Raw genomic sequence first — 9,412 nt, 5'->3', positions numbered from 1 at the left:
TTAGGATTCCACGCATCAATTTTAAATTGAATTTTGAAAGAGAACAATTCAATCCTTCAAGGTTGTGTTTGATTCTTTGGAAAGTTGTGGGAGAGGAAAGGTTGTGGGAACTTCCTTGAGAAATTTCATGAGATGTCTTTTAGGATTTCCCCATGATTTTTTTTTTGTTTTTCTCACCAACATCATTTGGATTTACATATTAAGCATTAAAGAATATAGGTGGAGATGGAATGAGTGCACTTGAGTTGCATTGACTTTACAATGGAGAGCCTTCAAAGAGTAACATCAATCAACCATTAGAGATGCTAATCTTACTCTTGCCAGTAGAACTATCTAAGGATATATTCTCGCCATTATTTTTATTATTATAAAGATGCGTGTCAAATAAAAATATAATCAAATTTAACTTTTATGATTATAATAAAACTAAAGTAAGTGTTCCCTTTATATTATATGGATGCATGTTAGTATAAGGTGGTACAAAAACATCCTTCATGCTTAAGTAGGAACGAAAATTTAGAAAAACAAAATGTTATTAACCAATTCCCTTCTTTTGAAGTCCGACTATGATATTGAAAATATATCATATATTAAAAAAAATAAAAGAAACTGCTTAGCACTAAATAAAATACGTATTGGTTGGGGGAACCGCTAAAATGAAGTTTCCCCAAATGATAGAATGCACATAAATCAATGTCTACTTTTACAAGTCTATGTTACGGATCCACATAATAGAGAAATGCTGAAATAGCACCTATGTGACAGCATTTATTCAATAAACACCCATGGTTCCAAACTCATGCTATTTTATCATTTAATCATTTTATCCACTAAAAAGCATAACAAATCTTTTAGTTCAACCACCTCAGCAGTGGAAGCCAAATAAACCATTGAAACCATGATCAAGTGACCCAAATGATTTTATATCAATCCAAGTAGGCCAACTAGGGTTGAGGATTTGGGTTTGAACCCAAAGTATATTATCAAGCATGCCAACTCTCAAACAGGATTCATGTAGCCAACTCCATATATACTTGGAATAAAATAGTGAAATTTGATTGATGATGATAACGACGGAAGGGGATGAACTCTTGAGCAAGGTTTTTTAAATTGAACCGGACAACAAATCGGTTAGGGGTCCGATTCCTAGGTCAAACAGTCTGACCATTTGAACCAAATAGACGACCCGTTCTGACAAAAAAAAAGGCCAAAACCATTGGATGGTTTAAACAATTTGACTGCTCAGGACAGTGGTTTTTTAACTAAATCAACAGTTTTTTGACAAAATAACAGTTATGAGGTAAAACAAAACCGGTCACCGGACTGATTCCCAGTTTTCCAGTCCAATCATCCGGTCCGGTACAGTCCGATTTTGAAAACGATGCTCTTGAGCAACATGTTTTTGAGCTGCTACTCTCGTCAAACGCATCCATCCTAGTCCTATCAAGGGTTGCAAATTGAACAACTTTGTTTTAACGTGGGAGTGGAGCCCCAAAATAAGATAAACCAAGTAGAGGGTCAATGGACGGCTCTTATGGCAAAGATGATCTGCTGTATATGCGGAAAGCCGTGAAGAATCGTCACTCTTGACTTAAGAGGAAGAAGAAGAAGGGAGAAGGCCATGAGTGAGCTGATGGCAACTCAGAATTCCAAAACCTTAATTAAGAAAAATCCACTAAACCCCATTAAAATAAATTCTAACTCGTTATCTGTATCGTGTTTCCTTCGGCTTAGACGTATTCTCTTGGTGGCGTAAGACAAGGTGTAAAGTTAGCTATATATATCATTTGGTGGTGGGTTTAGTCTCAGTTGCATGTGCATCCACATGCACTACAAACACCTAAAATAAGCCAGATTTTGTTATGGGGTTGGAGTTTGAGCTGTATAAGAATGACTATTAAAAGCAATGTTCAGATTATTGACATTATAGAGATCAGACTTAATTAAGTAAAAGGAAGTAACACTAAGCACCGGGAGACTATGGCACACTTTGTTGTCTCTCTTTTTTTGCTCTGTGTATTTCCTGAATTTTCTATTTAAGCTGTTGAGTTATGCCTTTGAATTCTTGTTCTAGCATGTTTTATGACCTAACTTGCATTTGTGGAGGAAAATTTAAAGAGAAAAAATAATTCCATTGAAGGCTGTGGTGGATGCAGAGCTACAAGCCCTATCTAATTTCAACTTACAGGTTTGGGGCTGATCGGTTGGTTGATCCGTGCCTTAGGAGAATTCATACCTAAAAACTAGCTGTTAAAGGGAGGAAACCCAAGTATATATATACCATATACAACAGTATCCCATGCTACCGATGTGGAATATCTCACATTAGCATCTCCCATACAACCAATAACGTGGGACAAATGGATCGCAACATTGGTGATATATTATGTTGTTTGGGGTTTTCACTTTTATGTATCTCATTGTTTTGAGCACAAAGTTAGAACCCATAGCAAACTTGAGTATGAGAGCAATGTAATGGGGTTTAGAGTTTTATGTGTAAGTTAAGAGGTTACTCAACCTCTGTCCTTTCCATTTCTGCTTTCTTAGTAGACTTTTGCTCATCCATCGCCCATAGAGATGGGCCAAAGGTCAAATAAAATAAATCTCTGTATGATTTTCGAAACTGTATTTATAAATTTTGTGTATATGTATGTACACTTGTGAATGCAAAACATTGATACACAATTTTTTATATCTTGGATATTTATCCAAAATAAGACCGTTTCAAAACTGCTACCCACAAAATGTTCTCACATCTATACCCATGGAATACCACCGCCATGTATCGAGTATGAATAAAAAAGGGAGATATTTCCAATGTATGCATGGTTTTCAAAACTGGATTGGATGGTCGGACCGAAAAAACAAAAAACCAGATATTTGCAAAAAAAATGTTGATTTATCAATAAACCGTTGATCTGGGTGATTGAACCATTCAAATAATTTTAATAATTTTTTATTTTTTATTTTTTTTTATCAGAACAGACTTAGACCGTTCGAGCTAATAACCGGACCCCTGATCGATTCGTTACCTTGTCCCAATGCACAACTATAATATTCCGTGGGTATAAAAACTTGTGGATAACAGATCCAAGCCCAAACATACGTATTGTGTGTTGATAATTTGTTGCTTGATTGAAAGTGATTCCGAGGACCCTTTGCGTCACTCATGGCGTTCAAAACGATGAAATTCCTATGAGCGTCGTCTGTAAGAAAAGTCATGGAAAGACTTGGGGAGTCAACATGAGATTGGTTTCTCCTTTGGAAACTGCATATACTCTTTTGGTCAAAAAATCAAAATAAAATAATAGCCTCTTCGACCAGTTTGTTTGCACCGCGGAAAATTGACACCCAAATCTTACCGAGCATTTGCAATTCTGGAATCTAGATGGAGATGGAGATTTATCACTCGGATGGGTTGACAAATTAATGGGAATCTCAACATGAACTCAGGATTATTATTTTCACTTCAAATTTTTAATATAATTATTTGGGTGGTTAAATGAGAATGGGGTTTGAGAGTTGATTTAGAAGGTGATGTAGGCTTTATTGATGGGAAAAAGTCATTCAGGGTGTATTGAGGTAATTGGGGTAGTGATAGTTGTTTAACGGTCCGTAGAACTAATCATAACGCCCCACACCAATCATAAATGCTAAATAGAGTGGGTGGTCGTACGTTATGGGCCCGTTTGGCGTGGTTTTTTACATAATATTTTGGCTATTTAGAAATTAGGAAGGTTGATTTTTGGTCTATTCCTGTTTGGTTCGAGGAAGATCGGATTAGATATGGGTGATCCAAATTCAACCAAATAAAACTGGATATTGAATTGTACAAATGGGCACTAGCCACTAGGGACCCATTGGGAGGGCTGGAGCATATAGTTTCAAAGGAAAGCTGTGCTTTTTGGCCGTAAGATAACTATTTTTGTGATTTTCCAATTTTTCACCCAACTACGAACATTGCTTAAAATAAGCTTTAATGGAGAGATAAATAAAACATGTGCTTGAAACCCTGGGCGTTTATTGAATAAACACTATCACATAGGTGCCACTTCAACATTTCCCTCGTTATGTGAATCCATACGCATAGGGACTTGTAAAAATAGACTTCAATTTATGTGCGCGCCTATATTAGAGGAAGTTTCATTTTAGTATATCCCCCCAACGAGTAGATATTTATTTACTGTTTTGCTGATATAACATCTAACGACGCCTAAGTATTAATAAATAGGTTCATTATTATTTTTTCGATTTTTAGAACAAATCAAATACATAAAATTTATCCATTCAGAAAGGCTTAGCTTTATAGGTAGCTGCTTTGAAAAAACTACTACTAGAGTCATAAATCGGCTTCGAGAAACAATGGAAATGGACAGAATTGACTACGATGACCAATTTTGACTCTAAATTTTTTTTATCAAACAGTATTTATGGGTTAATGGTAAATTTGGGCTCTCCACATTTTTCATCAAGTATTGCTTATAAGCTTTTCGAATGGGGCTGATGAAACCAAGATTTTAAAAATCGGATCGGATACGGAATGATTTTGACCATCGGGTTTTTTATTGAAATGATTCAATCGTTCGATTCGAATTCGAATAGAGGGCACATTTTGATTAAAAAATGAATAAAATAAAAGTAGTGAAAAAATGTTGTCTTGACTGACATTTTAACTGCCCAATGAACTAATTACCTGACCGTTTTTTAATCAATTGATCCGACCGTTCGATTCGGTTCGATTTTTAAAACCATGCTCGAAACAACAATAAATATGAGTATGCTGTACGCAACTCTATTGACTATCAGCATTGGACAGCTTTCAGGACTAGTAAGAGTTTGGATATGACAGATGCCCAATGTTGACATACAACGCACCCTTGGCTTCCAGCATTTGTTCATATCTTAACCACTTGTTTGGTAAAAAAGCCTGTAGGTAAAAAATGCAAAACCTAGATGATCTAGAAGATACTTTAGAATCGTGTCAAAAACGGAAACCCTGAATAAGTCTGAACATTTGCAACCTTTTCTGCCATGTGGAGAAATCCTTTGGCGTCTCTGAATCATTCATTGGATATGGCCCTTTCTAGCCATGTGTTCAATCACCAATGTCTACATTCATAGTTATGTCTCTGGCTTTTATGATACAAACAGGCCCTTACAAATTCCAATACCTGATTTCAGTACCGTGCCAAAAAAGGGTTTCTTTTGGTTTGGTTATGTGGCAATTGGCAAGGGTTTATACCCGTACTCATCTGAGTTGGTGCCCACCAGGTAGGGTGTTTCTTTCTTTTCTTTTTCTTTTCTTTTCTTTAATGAAAAAACAGATTTTGGGGTAAGAAGGGGATTTTATAATGTGTTTGGTATGAGGCTAAATCTGACCCTCTCCTATGTTGAATTAATGATGATTTCTCCTTGTCGATTATCTAAAGATCGGTGATTTCTGGAATCAGTGCTTTTTGATAAATCATAAAAAAATGTTATTTGATATCATTTTATGCCACATAAATTGATTTTTGAGAAATCGGCTTTTAATCTGTTTGGTACCGATTTCCAAGTGTCAATTATTTTTGTATTAAAGTTATTATTCAATGCCACATTGGATGCCATGTCATCATTAAAAAAATCAGAATCAGATAAAAATCAGGAAATCACTAGAAAAGGTGACTCCTAAAAAAGGCTTATTTCAATAATCGATTATTTGGTTGATTTCCCGAAAATCGGCATAATCAGCCAACCAAACAAGAAAGAAATCACTGATTCTTATAATTTTGATGTAGATCTTACGTGGCACCTATTTCTGGAAAATCATCATTGATGCCAAACATCACCTAAATTACCAATATATTAGGAGATATGCATAACACCTAGCACTTATATATTATGTGTTGAATTTAATAATGTTTTGAGTATTATATGAAGCATACTTGATAGTTTATGCCATTTTTACATGTTTAATAAAATAAGTGAAAATTTTGATGTATGTGCATGTTATTCTGCTCTTTTGTTGTGTATATATGATCAGAAATTAAATGCAAGTTCCAAATCCAATCCATTCCATCCTCAAAAGCGGAAAGGGTAGTGTTGGGGAAGGTTTTGCATTTTCATGTATGAGTAGGGATGGCAATTTTTCCTATAAAATTGGGGCCCTGCCCTACCTTGGTTTTCCTTGATCTTAAACGATGACAAAGCAAGGAATAATAAAATATTTTTGCCCTGATGGGGTGGGGGACGGGTTTGCATATAATTCCCCTAACTTGCCCTAAACCTAATGATAAATTAATAAAATATCCATAGGTTTAATATTAATTTCTAAAATACATATAAGCTTCCCCAATTTCCTATAACCGTAAGATCTCATAATTTTATTCCTAAAACACCCTAAAATTATATAACCCTATTTCTAAAATACTCTCGAATTAGAAGTATTTTTACGTGGTTTCCTTTTATAGGGAAAATTCGAGGATTCCCCAATGAGGAGTGGGTGCCCTACCTTGCCATTGGGGACAGGGTGAGGATGGGTGCAGCGAGGGGTATCCCATCTCATTGCCATTCCTAAGTATGGAGAGCAGGAGAAGGTTTGGATTTTGAAAAATCCATCCTACTACCCGAGCCTATGTAGGGAAGACTCCAAATTCTTTTTTGCTTGTAGTAAACGAGCTACATAGACAATTCAAACCCACCAATTGACCTAATCTCTTCATCTCTAAAATGAAAAGTAGTTCATGTCAACAATGTTCTAAACTTATTGGCTCATTAGAAATTCTCTCTCTCTCTCTTAAGATAAAAGTAATCAAAATACATCAGAAACTCAATTCTCATCAATTGCAAAAGACTTTAGGAATTCAATTGTCATTAATTGAAATATATACAGGGTTACAAGTTAGTATTTATCAAATGAATGAATGACAGAAAAAAAAAAAAGATTTAGGAAGACTCCTCAATTCATTTTTACTTATTGGAAGGGGTGTTTGCCAATGTGGGACACGTGTAAACAGAACTAGCATGGTACATCATGGTTGGCCCTGCAAGTAAAACTGCAAACTCATCAACTGACCTCATACTTATAGGGAAAGGGTTGCTAATTAGGTTATATAGCAAAATCAAAACACCCACGAGTGCATAGATGATATCCTTGATTGGTCACATATTAAGGTTATATTAGGATTATTCTTCTAAATCCCAAAAGGGATTAAAAGTGCTTTGGGTTTTCAAAAGCAAATTTTACAAACACCCAAAAATACTTTTGACTTTGTTATTCACAGCTCAAAGTTCAAAAGAAAAAGATGAGTGACACATTGTCCAAATTCTCATTGCTTTAAGTGTGTCCAAAAAATGATATAGTTTTGCCACATGGAAAGATTATGCTGTTACTGATTTGGGCTCATTAATTGTTGACCTAGGCAGTTGAACCGTAGAACCACACAGCTAGCTAGATTCCTAGTTTTTCTTCGAGACCGGATCTGCTCCTCACGCTGGGCATCTCACACCAACCTCACATGCACATTCCACCATGCATTGGAAACATCCCCGTATATGAGATATGCATGACTGCAAGTGAAGTCGGTGTGAGACGCCCTGTGTGAGGAGCAGACCCCAATTCCTTTTCTTTGTGGTCTTAAGTGTTGTACTATAGAAGCTATCCACTTGTTTGAAACTTTGAATCATCCAACCTAACCATCCTTTGCTTTTCTAGCTAACAAATTGTTTAGTTTTTATACCATTTATATCTCACCATCATACAAAAAAATTACACTAGTATTATCTATTGCTGATACTTGCCATTGTCTGATGCCCAAATCACAACCCAAAACTTCAGTTTAACAAGAGAAACACAAAGGGCATTGGAAATATCATTATGAGAGCTTAGCAAAAGTTTTAATGCATATTGCTAACCTAACACAATCCTCTCTTTATTTAAAATATTTTGAAAAGAAACACTTACGAAACACACACACATTTTGTCGCATTTTTTGTTTATCACAACAGTGACAGATTTAGTACCTTTGATTAGCGGCGGCAAGTATGACCATAACATAAATTTAGTCATAACTAGAGCAATTAAAAATAAATAAAAAAGAGAGATTCTAATATTTTCACTCCAACATTTTAAGAGAAATAGTTACATCTCACAGTTGTCGAGAACAACTTTTAAACACATATCTCTTTATACATATATGACTAAGTGATCATTCATCCAACGATCTCCTATTCTATTCCATAGTCAACTTTTCACTATTTTGTGCCATAGTTGTGACAATAGGTAAAATCAAGGTTCAAAATATCAATACATCTGATACACTGGTATGGGTGTGTCAGGTGAATCGATAATGTTTTTTTAGTTTTTATTTTGAAACGGGTTCATGGGGCCATTTTAGGTCTTCTTTATCCCCTAAACCAGTCAGACCCCGATACACCCACTATAGGAGTGTATTCAAGGGGTCCCATAACAATACGTATCGGCCGATACTTTAAACCTTAGGTAAAATGATATTAATTTCATAAGCAAAAAAACCAATGAATAAAAAAGATTCCTTATCGTCTCAATTAACTTTTTCTCTAGTTGATTATAAGGTACCACAAGATCAACTAAAGAAAATTCAAACGGATAAAACCAGGCAAGGTAATCAACTTTTGCCTCTTAAAAGTAGGAAAAGCATTGCTCGATAAAACAAAACATAACTTCTAATTTCTAAATGACTTCATAACAAATAGTTTAGATAATATCAAAGCTAGTGCTTATATGCCTTGAAATGCTAAAGTCCAAATGTGAATGTGAAAATCCACAAGGGATTAAAATTGAAAAAAAAAAAGGTTGGGATATGGAAAATGCAAAACCAAGGCAAATCGGGTATAGCTTTTCTAGCAAATAAAGTTGGGATGAAAGAAAAATAAATCCAAGATAATAGAATACAACTTTCTAGTTTAATGGCTTGCTAGCAAACAAAGTTGGGATTAAAAAAAAAATCCAAATGGATCATCTTTTCTGCTAGTTTTTTCCTGATATTCTCAAGCATATAGGGGTTTAAATCTTAAATCTTAAAAAGAAAGGAAAAAAGGAAAACATTGTCCATAACACAACAATGTTAGGGCGATTTTGCATAAACAGAACTAGGGGTTGTAATTTGTAAAAATCAAGAGAGAGATCTCATCAAGTATTTGTTATGTCCTTCCAAAATTTTAAAATAAACTAAGAGAGAAGGGAATGATTCTACCTGGATTGTTTCCCTAATTTTCTCCTATACAGTCCAACAACTTGCTTCAAGCCTCCAGCTCTAAATTTGAAAAGAGAAATGAACCCTTTTAATTTTAAGGTGTAATGTTTGTGGTATTGGAAAAAAACATGAGGGTATAAGAGGTTTGGCAATCTCATTATTTGAGTTTTAGATTTTAAGTATGTCTTGGGACATGAGTG

Source organism: Nelumbo lutea, chromosome 6 (genome assembly GCF_056320005.1).
Source record: "Nelumbo lutea isolate HS-2025 chromosome 6, American lotus-T2T, whole genome shotgun sequence".
NCBI classification, from domain to species: Eukaryota; Viridiplantae; Streptophyta; class Magnoliopsida; order Proteales; family Nelumbonaceae; genus Nelumbo; species Nelumbo lutea.
Note: the sequence above shows the minus strand (reverse complement) of the source record.